Source organism: Ranitomeya imitator, chromosome 8, assembly GCF_032444005.1.
Source record: "Ranitomeya imitator isolate aRanImi1 chromosome 8, aRanImi1.pri, whole genome shotgun sequence".
NCBI lineage: Eukaryota > Metazoa > Chordata > Amphibia > Anura > Dendrobatidae > Ranitomeya > Ranitomeya imitator.
Window position 1 is genome coordinate 26,232,854 of NC_091289.1, and position 20,150 is coordinate 26,253,003.

Here is a 20,150-nt window from a genome sequence, read left to right on the forward strand (position 1 = left end):
CTGCACTTAGTAACCTGATATTTACCCTGGTTACAAGTGAACACATCGCTGGATCGGAGTCACACACGCCGATCCAGCGATGACAGCGGTTGATCAGCGACCAAAAAATGGTCCTGATCATTCCCCAATGACCAACGATCTCCCAGCAGGGGCCTGATCGTTGGTCGCTGTCACACATAACGAGATCGTTAGCGGGATCGTTGCTACGTCACCAAAAGCGTGACGTTGCAACGATATCGTTAACAATATCGTTATGTGTGACGGTACCTTTACATTGAGAGCTTGTGATCGTTATCTCTGACTTTCAACCAGATGTGGTGCTTTCAAGAAGTTTTACACTGAAAAGCTACAGGCCTCTATTGGTTAGCGCTATGTTAAAATTATAAAATCAGATAGTATCCTTTCCAAGTCCAGCCCCAGCTCTCCCCTGCTGCTCTGGGATCTGTGCACTAGGGGCAGTTCAGCTCTCATGGCTAAAAAGCTCATTACTACGGCAGCCAATCACTGTGCTTATTGGCTCTGCCAATGTTTATGACATAAGCTGCTGAGCTCAGAGATTGGCTGCAGCGGTGATGTGCACTGTTGTGATGGCACCACTGCATCCAGCACAGAGACCAGAGCCAATGCTATAACCAATTCCTACACATACGATGAAGTTTGTTAACGTACTTCTAACTTAAACTTAAAAGTTTTTGGGATACAAATTATGGCCAGTGGAAATAATTTAATTACACAGGCTTGTGATTTCCAACAATCTCCAAGGTTTAAAGGAGTATTCATTTATTTTATACCCTTCATGAATATAGGCGTTCTGTACATAAATTTAGGTAGTTCATACATACTAATAAAAGAAATATAAATAATAATTATTATAATAATGAAATAAATAAAAATGGAAGAATTCATGGCTGCAAAATAAGTAGAAGGCACTCTCTGTGTCCACCAAGCTTAGTCACACACCTCATCAGATCTTTGTTCCGGACATTTGTCATGACTCACGAGAGCTACCACACCCTGGGAACTTTGGCAGGACTGAAGACATTAATCCCCTTCCTTACTCTAACCTGTCATTAGATAAATGCTGCCCATACCACAGGCAACATGAATCAGAGCCTGTTGGGTTCTCATTGACAAGTCTATCCTATGTATTTACACTATGAGAGATCTGTCAATGAATTGGAGTAGGGTGAGCAGAAGTCGGCCACGGGATGCATCGGATTAGTCAAATATCGATAGTCTTCAAAGTACCTTTACAATGAAATGCCACTATTCTCCATTGTAAAATATACCTGGCTGCAATTGCACAGCCAGGCTCCAATTCTGGTTCAAACAGCATGAATCTAACGACAGGTTTCCTTTAATATATTCAATGTGTCAATATCAAACAGTTTTTGGAACAGAAAAATCAACGAAAATATTGCTAAAAGCATAACTTGTCTTGACACATTTTTTCCCATTTTGTTCTTTAAAAGTGTTTCATGCCAAATCAAGATTATATACACAGACTTAAAGTTTTCACATAATTAGGGAATGAAATCTCAGGTTGTCACAAAGTAGGGAGATTATATGGACCTAGAATTAAATAATATGTTGACATGTGACTAACAGTCGGCAGAAGGAAAACTTGACGCTTATGGAACAGAGATGAGCTAATAAATTTGAATGGAATTTAATTTTTACAAAAAATCTGCATTTGCCAAAATGTGGATTTTTTTTGTTTCCTTGGGAATTTAGAAAAATGATGGCCATTTTTTGAAACCATAATGGATCATCAAAAAGTTAAAAAATCCTCATGCTTTACCCTTCACCGCTCCGGTCACCGCCACCATTAAGGTCCAAGTCGCATCACCAGATCACCCATGACTCACGCTGGAACCTTTGAGCAACCAAAGCCATGCCAAGACTTTTGGCTTTCATGGGGTCTGTAGGATTCTGCACATGCTCGTAGTAAGGTCACGGCAGTCATCATGATGTCATGATGAAGTAACAGCCATGCCAGGTAAGACAGTGCTCTAAAAGATCCGACATAGCAAGTGAAATTTTCTACAACTTCCCATCAAATTCTCTACTTTGTTCCTTGAGAGAATCGTCTTATATACACAACTATTTTTAGTTGTCCTATTCATTATATTGACAAAATAGAAGGAAATCTTAAAATAACAGACATTTTTTATCAGCAAAGCTAAGTCATCAAGATACGAGAGAAACCTTACATTACTGGAGGTTGGATTGCTAAGTTCACCAGTGATTACCAGAGGTCCCACTTTTGGGAAGTAGTAGTATGGAATGGAGGCCAAACATGCACTATACCACATCATACAACTGCAGTATGGGAAGTATATAAATCACCAAGTGACTATTCTTAACTGATGTTGGACTTCCGATAAAGATTTTTGCAGTGGCAAAACGTAAGCCAGACCACAGTTCATACAACATTTCCCTCTGTAGAGGTGCTGGTGTAGATGACCGGCATATAAGTATTCTTAATTCCAATAAGTGATAGGGTTTATAGTAGTTGGGACCAGATGATAGCAATACTAGCCATGCCTTTTGACCCCCAAAATTTGCAAATTAATGTCTGTTCTTACAATTATACCACAATTACTTTAGCTATTTTTCAAACTGAAGCTATTTTTTCTAGGATTATGCAATGAATCAATTAATTGGAAGTCAGATATGCTTGGAAGATGCAAAAAGAGAAGAGATGGGTGATGACCATCAAGATGGTTAGATGTTGTTAGGAGTCGAGTTTCCTCTTCTGCACTGGGGGAATCGCGATCCGTCTCCGCTGTGGTCTCCCATTCTTCTCCAGCCGCAGTGGAGTCTGCTCAGCAGGGACGTCGATCCCAGCGTCTCACTCAGTCTGACTCTGTGCGAAGAGTTACTGCTGCTTTTCCTGCTTCTGCCATTGAAGCCAGTGCTGGGCAGCAGCGAGTGGACGTTTCTGGATCTAAGTCCTGCTTTTCTCTGTCTGAGCATGCCCAGGGCAGGATCTCCCGTTGGAGATCGAGGGTCACATGCTCAGGTATTGCAGCACATCCCATTGGTCCTCTTGGCAGGTCCTGAAAGGGCAAAACTTCTGGAGCTGCTTCCTGTGCTGCTACTATATAAACTGCGCATGACCGCACGGCCATGCGCTAGTATTGTCTTGTAAATATGTGTGTGTGTTGTGAGTGAAAGTCGCTCTTTAAATAACCCTCCCTATTGAATGTCTGTTCGCGGAAGGTGTATGTTTGCTATCTAGCACCCGACTTATCCAACAGCACAAAACACACATTACAGCTACAAGTTGCTGTGTCCGCCTGTATGGCGCCGTGCGCTTGCTCTGCGCTTTCCTGACCCAAGCCTGGGTGGTTAGTGGCATCCGTCAGTGCGGCACCGCACGCACTCTTGTGCCTTTATATTATTATTTATGTTCCTCTGACACACCCAGTTGCGGTGTTGTGCCAGCAAGTGTCTAATCGGACTTCAATCCTGTGTAGGGGTTGAGTCCGCTGACTTCTTGCTCGCGCTTTATGTGCGGTACTGCGGTCCTGTGACGCAACAGGATCGTTTCCTTCACGCAGGGTGAAGTTAACCCATGTGTGTATACTTAGTACCGTCATATAGTCCGTCTTACTAGCAGCAGGGTCTTTTACCTGCACTGTGGACCTCGGACTGCGAACGCACCTAGTTTCTTATTATCTATACTTGGTGCGTTCCGCCGGTCCTTAACATAATACTAGCGCCAAGGTCTGGCTAGTAAATGATGGACGATCAGCGTTCACAGCGGTACATCCAGCAGCTGGAGGGAAGGTTGGCGGCTCTTGAGCGTTCAACCTCAGCTGTGGATGTCACTGCTGTCGCTGTTCAGGCTGCTAGTGTTGCTGCAGCCACCTTGTCCACTGCCGCTCCTGTCCTGACTCTAACTCGCCTCCCGCTTCCAGAGAAATTCTCTGGTGACAGTAAGTCTTGTAGGGGTTTCGTGAGTCAGTGCTCTATCCATCTCGAGCTTCTGGCCTCTCATTTCCCTACAGAGCGGGCTAAGGTGGGATTTATAGTGTCTCTTCTATAGGACAAGGCATTGCAGTGGGCTACGCCGCTATGGGAGCGTAACGATCATGTAGTACAGAGTGCTCCGTTGTTTCTGAGCACTCTGAAACAGGTCTTTTTAGGACCTCGTGTCACCCATGATATGGCGCTCCAATTGTTGGCATTGACTCAGGGCTCGTCCTTGGTCAGTCATTTTGCCGTCCACTTCTGCACCTTAGCATCTGAGCTGGAGTGGTCGGATAAAGCTCTCATTCCAATATTTTGGAGGGGGCTGGCTGACCACGTTAAGGACGCCCTTGGCCACTAGGGAGATTCCCGCCACACTGGAGGAATTAATAACTCTATCCACTCGTATTGATCTCCGTTTTCACGAGTGGAGGTTAGAACGAGCCCAGTGTAGGCAGAGGTTTCGGCTGGCTCCCACCTTCGCCAAACCTATGGAATCTCAAGACCAGGCTCCTGAGCGCCATGAGCCTGTGGTAGAGTAGCGAGCAGGATCTAAGTCCCGGACCGCTCGTGCACTTCAGATTTGTCATCTTTGCCAACAGTCAGGACATCTTGCCTCCAGATGTCTCCAGCGGTCGAGGAAACGTCAGCGTCTAGTGGTAGTTGGTGGAGGTGCACTAGAAACGGCGACGTTTGCCTCCAAATTGTCCTTTAAGGGGACAATAACATTGGGCTCATCCTCTCACTCGGTAGAACTCTGCGTGAATTCTGGGGCGGAGGGCAATTTTATGTCTTCAGCCTTCGTCCAACGTCACGCAATTCCTCTGGTCATGCTATCTCAACCAGTAACGGTTCGAGTGGTGAATGGGTCGACACTGCCCGCACAGATTACACATCAAACTATCCCTTTTACTCTGTCCATGTCACCATCTCATCAGGAGGTTATATCTCTACTCGTCATTCCTGAGGGAATTGATGAGGTTCTCTTAGGGATACCTTGGTTACGGTACCACTCTCCTCACATCGAGTGGTCCTCAGGCAGAATTCTGGGATGGGGTGAATCTTGTGGGAACAGGTGTCATCGAGAGTGCGTTCAGGTTGCTACTACAGAGGTACCCGCAGATCTTTCCTCTCTCCCCAAGCAATATTGGTCTTATGCAGACGTGTTCTCCAAAAAGGCAGCGGAGACCCTTCCGCCCCATCGCCCCTATGACTGTCCTATTTATCTCTTGCCTGGTGCTGAGCCTACCCGGGGTCGAGTCTATCCATTATCTCTCCCGGAAACGGAGGCATTGTCTCAGTACATTCAAGAGAATTTGGCAAGAGGGTTCATCAGGAAGTCAGTGTCACCTGCTGGGGCAGGGTTCTTTTTCGTGCAGAAAAAGAGTGGAGAACTACGTCCATGCATAGACTACAGGGGTCTTAATGCTATCACAGTTAAGAACAAGTACCCTTTGCCTTTGATATCTGAGCTTTTCGATAGGCTTCGGGGAGCTAGAGTGTTTACTAAACTAGATCTGCGGGGTGCTTATAACCTGATTCGCATCCGTGAGGGGGACGAATGGAAAACGGCGTTTAACACCAGAGATGGGCACTATGAGTATCTGGTGATGCCCTTCGGGCTCTGTAATGCACCTGCCGTTTTCCAAGACTTTGTCAACGACATCTTCCGGGATATGCTTTCCACCTCGGTTGTAGTCTATCTGGATGATATCCTCATCTTTTCTCCAGATATTGACTCCCACCGGAGAGATGTTGGCAGAGTCTTCGACCTCCTATGGGCAAACTCTCTTTATGCGAAGTTGGAGAAGTGTGTGTTTGAGCAGAAGTCCTTACCTTTCCTGGGCTATATCATCTCCGCCCAGGGATTGGCTATGGATCCTGCCAAGCTACAGGCTGTGATGGACTGGCAAGAGCCCCATCCTCTTAAAGCGGTGCAGGGCTTTATGGGGTTCATAAACTATTACCGCCAGTTCATTCCCCACTTCTCAACTCTGGTTGCTCCCTTGGTGGCCCTCACCAAGAAGGGAGCGAATCCCAAATTGTGGTCGGAAGAGGTCTCCAAGGCCTTCACTTCTATTAAGTCCCACTTTGCTAGTGCTCCCATCTTACATCGTCCCGACGTGGATAAGCCATTCCTAATGGAGGTGCATGCCTCGTCCGTTGGTGCTGGAGCAGTCCTCTATCAAAAGGATGCTCAAGGTCGGAAGCATCCATGCTTCTTTTTCTCTAAGACCTTCACGTCAGCGGAGAGAAACTACTCCATTGGGGACAGGGAGTTGCTAGCAATGAAGTTGGCCTTTTCGGAGTGGAGACACCTTCTGGAGGGTGCGCCGTTTCCCTTCCAAGTTTACACGGACCACAAAAATTTGGTCTATTTACAAACAGCCCAGCGGCTAAATTCTCACCAGGCCAGATGTTCCCTGTTCTTCTCCCGGTTCCACTTTTCCATTCATTATCTCGCCGGGGAGAAGAATATCCGTGCTGACGCTCTCTCTCGCTCCCTTATGTCAACTGAGGAGGAGGAAGAGGAGCCTCGGCTTATTGTCCCTTCCGAGAGCCTGAGAACCGTAGCGCCGGTTTCGCTAGAGTCTGTGCCTCCGGGCAAGACTTTTGTGCCCATTAATTTGCGACCGGAGGTTCTCTCTTGGGCTCATTCGTCCAGGGTGGGTGGACACTTTGGGACAAAGAGGACATCTGAGCTACTGGCGAGGACGTACTGGTGGCCGCATATGGTCCGGGATGTCAGGGATTATATTCTGGCGTGTGTCTCCTGCGCCAAAAATAAATCTCCGCGTCAAAGGCCAGCTGGGTTGCTCTATCCCTTGCCGGTGGCAGATAGGCCCTGGGAGATGGTCGGGATGGACTTTGTTGTGGGTTTACCCAAGTCTCGCGGCTGTACCATCATTTGGGTCATCACCGATCATTTCTCAAAAATGGTGCATTTGGTGCCGCTACCACGGTTACCTTCTGCACGGGCCTTGGCAGCGTTGTTCATCAAACACATCTTCCGCCTACATGGTATGCCTGACAAAATTGTCAGTGACCGGGGTCCCCAGTTTGCGTCTCGGTTCTGGAGAGAGCTTTGTCATCTTCTCAGTATTGAGTTGAATCTCTCTTCCGCTTATCATCCCGAGACGAATGGGTTGGTAGAGAGGGCCAACCAGACCTTGGTCACATACCTGCGACATTTTGTTTCAGCCAGGCAGGATGACTGGGCATCCTTGCTATCATGGGCAGAGTTTGCACTGAACAACGCCGTAGCCGATTCCACTGGACAAACCCCATTCCTCCTCAACTATGGTCAGCATCCACGGGTACCTGTGCCTATGCCCGTGTCTTCCGCCGACTCCAGGGTGGCAGACTGGGCTGTGGAGACACGGGATATTTGGGACCGCACTCAGGATGCCATTCGGGCCTCTAAGGAGAGAATGAGGTCCTCCGCCGATGCTCATCGGCGCCCCGCTCCGACCTTTGCTCCTGGTGACTTGGTGTGGCTATCCACCCGTAACATCAGGCTGCGAGTTGAGTCCACTAAATTTGCTCCTCGCTACTTGGGTCCGTTCAAGGTCCTCGAGCAGGTTAATCCTATGGTCTATCGTTTGGCCCTTCCGCCACGCCTGGGTATCACCGACACCTTTCATGTGTCCCTCTTGAAACCTGTGTATATGTCCCGGTTTTCCGAGTCATCTGCTGGGACATCGGGTTCGTCTACGGACGATTATGAGGTGAACGCTATTTTGGGGTGCAAGGTGGTACGTGGCAAAAAATTTTATTTGGTAGACTGGAAGGGTTATGGCCCCGAGGACAGGTCCTGGGAGCCTGTTGAGCACATTCGGGCCCCGCAGCTCATTGCTGCCTTCGAACGTGGCGAGGCCCAAGGAGGGGGGGCCCTAGGAGGGGGGTAATGTTAGGAGTCGAGTTTCCTCTGCTGCACTGGGGGAATCTCGATCCGTCTCCGCTGCGGTCTCCCATTCTTCTCCAGCCGCGGTGGAGTCTGCTCAGCAGGGACGTCGATCCCAGCGTCTCGCTCAGTCTGACTCTGTGCGAAGAGTTACTGCTGCTTTTCCTGCTTCTGCCATTGAAGCCAGTGCTGGGCAGCAGCGAGTGGACGTTTCTGGATCTAAGTCCTGCTTTTCTCTGTCTGAGCATGCCCAGGGCAGGATCTCCCATTGGAGATCAAGGGTCACATGCTCAGGTATTGCAGCACATCCCATTGGTCCTCTTGGCAGGTCCTGAAAGGGCAAAACTTCTAGAGCTGCTTCATGTGCTGCTACTATATAAACTGCGCATGACCGCACGGCCATGCGCTAGTATTGTCTTGTAAATATGTGTGTGTGTTGTGAGTGAAAGTCGCTCTTTAAATAACCCTCCCTATTGAATGTCTGTTCGCGGAAGGTGTATGTTTGCTATCTAGCACCCGACTTATCCAACAGCATGAAACACACATTACAGCTACCAGTTGCTGTGTCCGCCAGTACGGCGCCGTGCGCTTGCTCTGCTCTTTCCTGACCCAAGCCTGGGTGGTTAGTGGCGTCCGTCAGTGCGGCACCGCACGCACTCTTGTGCCTTTATATTACTATTTATGTTCCTCTGACACACCCAGTTGCGGTGTTGTGCCAGCAAGTGTCTAATCGGACTTCAATCCTGTGTAGGGGTTGAGTCTGCTGACTTCTTGCTCACGCTTTATGTGCGGTACTGCGGTCATGTGACGCAACAGGATCGTTTCCTTCACGCAGGGTGAAGTTAACCCATGTGTGTATACTTAGTACCGCCATATAGTCCGTCTTACTAGCAGCAGGGTCTTTTACCTGCACGGTCGACCTCGGACTGCGAACGCACCTAGTTTCTTATTATCTATACTTGGTGCGTTCCGCCGGTCCTTAACAGGATGTAACAATAAAAATTATGAGCATGCAAATCCTAAGGAACCAACGAAAAGTCAAGACAATTCTGAAGAAGCGATAATCAAAGACGTATTCCAGTTGTAACAAGTTATCACTGGGATCTATTTAGATCACTTGGATCTACACCGATCACCAAAACAGGGAACATGCTCAAACTTAGCACCAATAATTTTCTATGGGACTGCAAGAGGGCTGCTCTCTACGCCAATCCCATAGGAAACTGATGTAATGGCGGTCTAACATGTGCACTGCCATTCCATCCCGGTGGGGATAGGAATTCCCTGTTCTGGCAATTAGTGAGGATCTCAGGCATCAGACCCCACAAATCTAAACAATCACCTATACTGTGAATAGATGATAGCTTGTTTCATACATAATACCTCTTTAATCTTGCAACACATGAGTGTGGCAAAAACTCTTCTAATATTACTGTTTTTTATGTAAGTTGATTATGTTTTTCACCTCTCCTTCATCTTACAGTTTACAAAGAAAGTAACATCATTAATGTAGTCATTTTTGGCAGCTTTAACGATAGTCATAAAGTCGCCCGAGCTTCATAGAAATGCGTAACCCCAGCTTTCTACTTCTCGTTTTCCATCTATGGCCATGCTGAATTTAGTCCAACACCTGATCTATAGCAGCCAGCTAAACCAGTAAAACATAGTCTGTCGATGACACAACCATAGAGTTTTGATAAAGTATATCCAGGAGCACCAATTAAGTTAAATAAGCACATATTCACATTGCGCTGTGTCGCCAACAGTCTGGAACTGTAACATCCGGAAGCATTACTTTATTGCACGTGTTGTAAATTGCAGGTAGATTTAGCTTGTCAGACACAAAGACATGTTAATGACATGTTAACATTGCCAGTGGGTACAGAAGGTTGTTTTCTCTTAGCCATGTTCATGTTTGACATCTTTTTGCCTTCTTTTATTGGTTCTAAGAAAGCTTTTATCACCAGGTGCCATACTGTTAATTGTATCACGTTACTTCTTTCCTTCATTTTCCTGAGATAAATTTTAAGGTGTAAAACATTCATTTCTGATCATGAGACTAGAGCTCTACATAAATTAAAAAGCCTATTAATCTCTCAAAAACAAATCCATCCAATATTTTTCTAATTTTTTTAGAAATTTCAAATAGGAAATAAAATAAATACAAATTTTTATTTCATGTATAATTATTATTATTATAGGCCTTGAGCTCCATCTTGAGCAATGGGGACTTGATGGGTGAATGCCTTGTAAGAAGGTAGATCTTGTGCACGCCTAGATAGATCCATCAGGGTCTTCTCTGCTTTTGTTTTGATTGTATCAAGTCATTGGGCTGCTGGTCTTCTTCTTTGCCTTGTTCCTTCTATTCTCCCGACCATGATGACCTCCGGCGATTGCTCTCTTTGCGTGATGTGTTCAAAGTAGGCAATTCGTAGCGTGGTGATCCTGGCTTTGAGTGACATGTCTGGCTTAATTTGTTCTAAAGTTGATTTCTTTGTTCTTCTTGCCATCCATGATATTGAAAACATCCTTATCCAATACCACATTTTGAAGGTCTTGATTCTTCTTCTGTCTTGTTTCTTTATTGTTCAGGTTTCGCATCTATGTTACTGCAGAAAATACCAGATTATGTACAAACAGTATCTTCATTGCCAGTGAAATGTTCCTCAATTTGAAGACCTTGTCCGGTGATTTCATTGTTGTTTTGTCTATAGCTATTCTTCTATTGACTTCCGGTGTCATCACTGCATCTTGAGTGATCAATGATCTGAGTAGGTTGAAGTCCTTTGCAACTTCAAGTTTGCTGCCACCAATCTCAAATGTGTTCCGGTTGTATTTGGCAGTACTCAATATAATAATAATAATAATAATCTTTATTTTTATATAGCGCTAACATATTCCGCAGCGCTTTACAGTTTTGCACACATTATCATCACTGTCCCCGATGGGGCTCACAATCTAGAATCCCTATCAGTATGTCTTTGGAATGTGGGAGGAAACCGGAGTGCCCGGAGGAAACCCACGCAAATACGGAGAGAACATACAAACTCTTTGCAGATGTTGTCCTGGGTGGGATTAGAACCCAGGACCCCAGCGCTGCAAGGCTGCAGTGCTACTCAATATCTTTGTCTTCCTTTTATCGAATAGGAGTCCCATGTTCGAGCTTTCCATCCTGAAACTCTGCAAAAAGACCTTCATTCTATCTATGCTTGTTGCTATCAATGTTGAATAATTTATAAATTGAAGAGAAATGGTGACAGAATGTAGCCTTGTCTGACACCTCTACTTTGAACCATGCTGTGTCACCACATTCCGTTTGGACTGTTGCTTTTTGATCGATGTAAAGGTTCCTAATGAGACTGATCAGATGGTTTGGCACATCCATATTCTTCATGATATTCCAAAGTTTCTGGTGGTCAACACAGTCAAATGTTTTGCTGTAATCGATAAAGCAAAAATAGATCTCCTTATCGTATTCTTTGGCCTTTTCCATTATCCATCTAATGTTAGCAATTACATAACTTGTTCCTCTGCCTTTTCTGAATTCTGATTGTTCTTCTGGCAGCTCTTTGTCAAAGTAAAGCTGTAGCTGTCTGTGTAGGATCTTCAGTAGTATTTTGATACAAGCTGGAATTTGTGCCATATTCCATGTTCAAATATTGGCATGTCTTATATATTTATTTTTTAATACTTTTTATACATACAATAACAACCAGTATGGAAAACAAGTATTACAGAAAGCCCCAAGGAAGACAAGAAGAATTAAGCTATGTTCACATGGATTATATTTGTGCGAAATTCAAGTGCTACAAAATCCTCATAAAAAACTTCTTGAAATACTCTTGATCATAAAACAAGTTTTTTGCACAAAGGTATTGAAAACCTCACAGCAGAGAAAAAAGAAATGACATTTCACTTTTATGATGTTATTTCCCATGGAATCGGCTCAAAACAATGTGTGCGATGGGGATGGAACGTTTCATAACCTTTTCAAAACCATTTCAGAAAAGTGCCAAAAAACTCTTAAAAATGACTTTGGGTAGAGTCATATTGAGTAGTTGGACATGCGTTTTGAAGAGGATCAACTTCAAAATCCATATCAAAGAGTATTTAAAGAGTTTTGGAAGCAGTTTTTAATGTGGATTTTGAAGCTGTTTCGGTTCAAATTCCATTTAAAAAAAAACCTGTGTTAACATATTCTTTTAGGCACACATCTGTAAGTGCTCATCAGGTGAGGTGGATCCTATGAGCCCCAGATCAAGGTGGGCACACAGATCCTGGGTGTCAATGTAGCAGGCAGGAAGGCACGTCGGCAACGAAGACTGTAGAGAATCACCGGGAATCCAGGAACAGCAGCACAGCTGCAGTTGAAACCAATAGGAGTTGGCGCACATCTAACCTAGGGCTAGGAGTCTTAGAAACTCTATCCCAAGACACCGTGGTTTGTCTGTCAACGGGCTTCAAAGAGGTTTGGGAGATGATATCAGTGATCGACAGCAGGCAACATGTTGCACAACAGTGTCAAAACAGCATTGTTATGCATATGTTTCATCTTATGACACTTTTTTTAGGCTTCTGAAACCTTGAAGTAGTAAAAAGAAGTAACATGTTCATTCTTTGGATGACTTCATGTGGAAAGCAGAAGTGATTTTACGAATTGCTTCAACAAGCCCAATTTTATGTGGAGAGGTGTCGGGACCAAAGTTTCTCTGGGGACAATGTTCATACCGACTGTGAGCACCCTCGGCTGCCAACTCTTCTTGATCCAGTGATTTTGTTGGTCTCGACTCTCCCACTGACACAGAAAACAAAGGTATTTGGTATACCCCGCTTGTTGCCCAAGCAGCATGCACAAAACCCTCAAATTCCCACACACTTGCCAACCATGGTCTTCATATTTAAGTTTACGATGAACCAATTCCAAATTTTCGTAGGTTTCCTTCATGTGTACAGAATGACCTACAGGGATGGAAGTGTAAAAAACACCGTTGTGGAGTAAAACTTCTTTGAGACTTCTTTTTTGAAGAATTTATTAAAAGATGTCATTGCGCTGAATCATATTGGATTTTTAATTGACCCATCAAACCTTCAACATCAATGCAATAAACTAACTTGTCTTCCTGGGCAAAATAGGGAATGAACTCCTTTTCATTATGTCTGAACTGTGAAAAAGACACTCCTGGTAACGTTAAATTCCTGCTTTTGAGCCTCGAACCGAGTAACTCAGCGGCGTCTTTGGGAAGATTCAAGTCCGTTACTAAATCTTTCATCTCCTCCTGGGAAGTAAATTGTTGGCCTTGCATGATCTTCAAAGCCGGAACTTGATTAGTCATCTGGTGCAGGTATGACTCCACCTTCATCAAAGCTAGGTATCTCTTCCAAGGTAGCAGGGGCCTTGGGTACTGGTATATCTGTGCCATGGGGGATGGGACGAATTGCTGAGTGATGATTGGGGTATGGAATGGAATGCTTCCATTTGGAATTATACCATTTCACATAGCATGAACAAAAGTAACAGTCGTCACTATGGTTCTTTTGCTCTTGCCATACCATAGAAATCCCATAACAGGAAGCTTTTTTCTTACCCTTGAACCAATTTGAGAGGTCCTCACCACACCATTTCCACACTTTATGAGGCACCCAAACTTTATCTTGATCTCCAAGTTTTAGTCTGAAGTATGTGAAGTATACTTTTTTCACAAAGTCTCTAATATTCAGCTGTTGATTCGACATTGTATGTTCACCACAAATTAATTAGAAATGGTCAGGAGAATTAATATACTTTCGCAAAGTCATAAGGCTAATTTGGGGAAACATGGTTGATTAATGACATTCCGATGCAAGTTTCTCGAAAGCATAAGGACCTTTCAGTATGTCCCTAAACACCAGCCAATCATGCATATTGATGGTAATGGGCAAAGAAAATAAACTGCCTGCGGATGATTCACACCAGAGTTGCAGAAGGACCTATAGGTTTGTGGCAAGTCCTGGCGTTAAGGATTTTTTTACAAAAAAATTTTTGGTATCAAAGCACCAAAATACATGGAAATTATATGAAAATAATCAGTTTTTTAGTTGCAGACCTGTGTAATTTGCTTGCATTTTGTTTTTCATTCTTTAAAGTTGTAATTGCTTTGTAGAAAAAGATCTTAGAACAAAAAGCCTAAGTGTACCACTAACCTAAAAGGCCATTTATACAAGCAGATTAAATGCTTGATGAATTGTAATCCATACAGCTCCCCTGCTGGGCAAATAAGGTATTACACATTTAATAAAATGAATTGGCAGCCTGTGTACTGTACAAATGTTGGGGGTATTTCATAAAGAGAGAGTCACTGTTTTCAGGCTTCTCTGCTAAAGATAATAGATGAGAATCCTAAACGGGGAACCCCTCCATTAGTGCAGCGTTTTCCAATAGGGTAATGGAGAAAGTGTTTTCTAACAGAGATAACTCCTTTATATCTGCACAGTGGCATATTGAGATGTAGGGGTAGTTGCCCAGGGCGCAACATTTTTAGGGATGCATAATTTCATAAGGAAAAAAAAAGTACACTTTTTCTTCTTTCCTTTTGAAAATGTTTTTTTTTTTTTAAATTGTGCCCCTAAGAAGTGGTGTTGCTTGCTGTGCTCCTAGTTGGGTGTTCTTGATTTCCGGGCCAGTAAAATTTAAAGGAAGTGGGCGGCCTATTCTGAGAGGAGAAGAAGATTAGAGCATGCGCTGACTTCAAGAGCTGAGGGCATAGAGTGTGACTGTGTGCACGCTTTCATCTCTCTCTCTCCTGTCTGCATCGGCCGCCCGCTGCTCTGCAATCCTGTGTGCATCGAGCAGTCGCTAAAGACAGCACGGGGGGATCAGAGGGTGCTCAAACACTGCCATTGTGTGAGTTCTTGGCTCCTGCATTGTCAGTATGTGCAGGGCTGAGGATTTAATATAGGCAGCGCTCCTTGAAGGGATATCAATCCTCAAAAGGGAAGGGTCAAAGAATGGTAATTAATGACGCAGAACGATGCACCCATCACTTATTTACATATATAAACTTTTTTTTTTACAAAAAACACAATTAGTAATATCTATCCCACCAGAATGACTTCTATTGGAGCTAAATCCAGAATATGAGTGTATAAAAGGTTTAAATTTACTTTTGGGCGGTGATTGATTCCTTTTAAACTCCCCTTGAACAGCATGGGCATCAACGTGATGCTGATACAGTTGGATCCTGTGTTAGCCATAGGCTCCCTGAAACACCCCAGCCACGAACTGCGGTAGGTCTATGAGTTAGTAGACGTCACCATCTTGGCATAGATGATCCAGAAGGATCTACATTATGCCACCTATGCCAACCCACTCTGCGTGCGAAGAGTATTTGGACCCTCGGATTGAGTGAGTATAAATGGGTGGCAGAAAAGCGGCATTATTACTTTTAAAGAAGACACTTAGGGGTATCATTACTTTTTAAAGGGACAAGAAGGGGGCATTAATGCTCTTAGAGGGGGCACTCGGGGAATTATTTGTTTTGAGGGGCATTAAGGGGGCATTTAAATATCATTATTGCCGTATTAGGGGTTGCATTGCTTGTCTTGCCGGGGTGTTGTGCGCTGTTCCATTTCTGGTGACTATGTTTCCGAACCTTCATGTTTCACAGAGCTCAGTATTGGATCATGGCAACACACCCAGCCAAGTGTTGATGTATTTGTACAATCCTTTTGTTTCATTTAATTAGGCATAGCTTGGCGTATGTGGCGATTGCATTAATTGGTATGATTAACTTGTACTAAGAGCCAACATGATTCAAGTCTACAAAGAAAGCTCAGTTGTCCTAGAATGGAGAGCGATGAAGAAAAGGCTGCCCGTCCGAGAGTATCTGTGAATTTTTCCCTGGGAATCCACTTCAGCCGACTCTAAACAAGGAATGTGACCTGGCAATTCAGAATAAACTGTTGTAACGAGACATTTTGTCTGATATCTGATTAACTTGAAACTGATTACTATTTATGTTTGGCAAAACAACTTATAAATAATGGCCAAGGTCCAAAAATTCGCTTTGTTGTCATCTCAAGTAGACAATGCGAACAAGTGGGTTGAATACATTGAAGAGTCATAGCGCTGAGTGTGCCACAATTTAGTTTTTTTTTCTGGCGAGATGTGATCTTTAATTAAATGACGCTGATGTATCCAGTAGGCAATCATTGAGTAATGCAGTATGTAAAAATAAATAAAAAAAAAATAGAATAAAAAGCATACAGCAGACATCCCCTTACAGCTATCAAAGAGAATGTATCATCAGAACATCATATGTTATCATTTTTGTACTTCTCGATGACTATTTATAAAAACATCACACTGTGGCTCACTTATCAGCTTTACTGTTTAGACTCTGACAAACTCAGCAGAGTCATCTCAATATAAATAGGAGGGGGTTAATGTCAAGCTGACAATCAGTGTCAGGGGTGGGGTTAAACAAATTAGCCTGACTGGTCTGAATGTGACACCTAGTCCTATAATAATAATATTCTGCTGATAAAACACTGATTGCATTGAAACTACAGAGCACAGCCCAATAAGTGAGATATCAATGGAATCAGGCTATCTTGCTCTATAATTTACTGATCACAGAATAAATAGTAAAAAACTGTGGACAGAATCCCTTTAAAGCAGTTTCCCATCTGGAACACTTTCATATCAACAGGATATGCCATAAATGCCCAATAAATGCCCGTCCCACCCCTGGAATCGGCATCTTTCTCAAGAATTTTGTCTTTGCTACACATTCCGTTTTTTTTCTGATTGGCCCAAGAACATAGTCTCAGTAAATTTGCTCACTAATAAATGGCTCAATTGGGGACATGTCTGATTCTTGCATTTCAGGAATTCACTTGGAAACTTTTATTGTGCCGTTTTGGATACCAGGAATACGGGCTTTAAACGTATTGTCAACCTTTGGTCCAATTTATTTTTACTTAAATGAATATATTTTGGGAAGTAAAAAAATTTTTACAATTGTGTTTTAATAAAAATGTTGGCTCATTATGGCTTTTAGAGGCTATTTGTGTTAGGGGTCGAGTTCCCACCTCTGCACAGGGGGAATCTCGGGCCATCTCCGCTGCGGTTTCCCATTCTTCTCCTCCCGCAGTGGAGCCTGCTCAGCAGAGACATCGGTCCCAGTGTCTTGCTCAGTCTGACTCTGTGCAAAGGGTTACTGCTGCTTTTCCAGCTTCTGCCATTGAAGCCAGTGTTGGGCAGCGGCGAGCAGATGCTTTTGGGACTAAGTCCTGCTTCTCCCCTTCTGAGCATGCCCAGGGTAAGATCTCTCATTGGAGATCGAGGGTCACATGCTTAGATACTGCAGCAAGACCCATTGGTTCTCCAGGAAGGTCCTGTAGTTCCTCAGGCTCTGTGGCAGCCTCTCATTGGTCCTTCTAGGAAGGTCCTGTACGTGCTGCAGCTATATAAGGTTTGCATGGCCGCACGGCCATGCGCTAGTATCAATGCATGACATGAGTTTTGCGCCAGTGTTTTCACGCTTGTGTGTATTCAGGGACTCGGCTGAAATAAGCCACTAGAATACCGACACCTCCGGTGAGGAGATTGTGTGTTTGGTTTCAGGGCCCGGCTGAAATAAGCCACTAGAATATCGGCTCCTCCGGTGAGGAGATTGTATGTTTGCCTCCTGGACTGCGTGACCACAAGCTGCTATCTGCTCAGCAGTTACTGTGTATTCCTGTGGAGTTTAACAGGACACAGTCCTTTCATTATAGCGACTCTGTGAAGCAACAGAGTTCGCTTCTACCGCCATATTGTGCCGCTGTTTGCCAGCAGCAGGTTCTTTTCCTGCACGGTGGACCCCGGGCTGCGAACGCACTAAATAACATCTCTATATTTACTCGGTGCATTCCACCAGCCCTAACAGTATATTAGCGCCAGGGTCTGGCTGGTAAATGGCAGACGATCAGCGTCTACAGCGGTACATCCAGCAGCTGGAGGGTAGGTTGGCGGCTCTAGAGCTTTCAACCTCAGCTGTGGATGTCACTGCTGTCGCTGTTCAGGCTACAAGTGTAGCTGCAGCCAGTTTGTCCGCTGCCATCCCTGCTCCGACTATATCCCGTCTCCCGCTTCCAGACAAGTTTGCTGGTGACAGTAAGCTAAGTCGGGGATTCATGAGCCAGTGCTCCATACATCTCGATCTCCTGGCTGCACGTTTTCCTATGGAACGGAAGAAAGTGGGATTTATTTTATCTCTTTTGTCAGGCAGGGCGTTGGAGTGGGCAACGCCACTTTGGGAGTGTGATGATCGTGTGGTGCAGAGTGCTCCTCTCTTCCTGGACGCTCTGAGGCAGGTCTTTCTGGGACCTTGTGTCACCCATGACACCGCGCTCCAATTGTTGGTAATTACTCAGGGTTCGTCAATGGTCGGCCAGTTTGCCATCCAATTCCAGACTCTAGCCTCTGAGCTAGAATGGCCAGATAAAGTCCTTATTCCGGTGTTCTGGAGAGGACTGGCAGACCATGTGAAGGATGCTTTGGCCACCAGGGAAATTCCCGCCACACAGGAGGAGCTCATTTCTCTATCTTCCCGCATCGACCTCCGTTTTAACGAACAGAGGTTAGAGCGGACCCAGTGTAGGCAGAGGTTTCGGCTGGCTCCCACCTTCACCAGACCTCTAGAATCTCCTGTTCTGGCGTCCGACTCCCATGAGGCCATGGAGGTTTCTCGAGCGGGACCTTAGTCTCAGACCGCTCGAGTACCCATGGTATGCAAAAATTGCCAACAACTAGGACATTACACTAATAAATGTCCACGGTGGTCGGGAAACGATCGCGTCTAGTAACCATTGGAGAAGGTTCACTAGACACAGCGGCATTTTCCTCCAAGCTGTCCTTTAAAGGGACAATCATGTTAGGCTCATCCACTCTAACAGTCAAGCTTTGTGTGGATTCAGGAGCAGAGGGAAATGTTATGTCCTCTGCCTTTGCTCTGCGTCACGCAATACCTCTGGTGATGCTCGCCAAACCAGTAACTGTTAGAGTAGTGAATGGGTCGACACTTCCGTTACAAATCACACACCAGACTGTCCCTTTCACGTTAACCATGTCCCCTTCCCACCAGGAGATTATTTCCCTTCTTGTCCTTCCCGAGGGAATGGACGAGAATCTGCTCGGAATACCCTGGCTCCGTTTTCACTCCCCACATATTGAGTGGACCTCTGGGAGGATATTGGGTTGGAGTGATTCATGTAAGGGCAGATGTGTGAGAGAGTGCGTTCAGGTTTCCACCACCGAGATACCCGCAGATCTTTCTTCCCTTCCCAAATACTATTGGTCCTATGCAGATGTCTTCTCCAAAAAGGCTGCGGAGACCCTGCGGAGCCCCTATGACTGTCCTATTGATCTCTTGCCTGGAGCAGAACCTCCTCGGGGATGGGTCTATCCCCTCTCTCTCCCAGAGACAGAGGCTATGTCCCAATACATCCAGGAAAATTTGCCAAGAGGGTTCATTAGGAAGTCAGTGTCACCTGCAGGGGCGGGGTTCTTCTTCGTGCAGAAGAAGAATGGAGAATTACGACCTTGCATAGATTACAGGGGTCTTAACGCCATCACCGTTAAGAATAAGTACCCGCTGCCCCTGATTTCTGAGCTCTTTGATAGGTTAGGGTATTTACCAAATTAGATCTGCGGGGTGCTTATAACCTGATTCGCATCCGTGATGGGGATGAATGGAAGACGGTGTTTAATACTAGGGATGGGCACTATGAGTATCTGGTGATGCCCTTCAGTCTCTGTAATGCCCCAGCCATTTTCCAAGACTTTGTCAACGACATCTTCTGGGATATGCTCTCCACCTCGGTCATAGTCTACCTGGATGATATTCTCATCTGCTCTCCAGATATTGACTCCCACCGGAGAGATGTTGGCAGAGTCTTTGACCTCTTATGGGCAAATTCCCTCTATGCAAAGTTGGAGAAGTGTATGTTTGGGCAGGAGTCTTTACCTTTCCTGGGCTATATCATCTCCGCCCAGGGATTGGCTATGGATCCTGCCAAACTACAGGCTGTGATGGACTGGCAAAAGCCCCATTCTCTTAAAGAGGTGCAGCGCTTTATGGGGTTCATTAATTATTACCGCCAGTTCATTCCCCACTTGTCAACTTTGGTAGCTCCCTTGGTAGCCCTCACCAAGAAGGGAGCAAATCCCAAATTGTGGTCTGAAGAGGTCTCCAGGGCCTTCTCTTCTATTAAGTTTCATTTCACTCGCGCTCCCATCCTACATCGT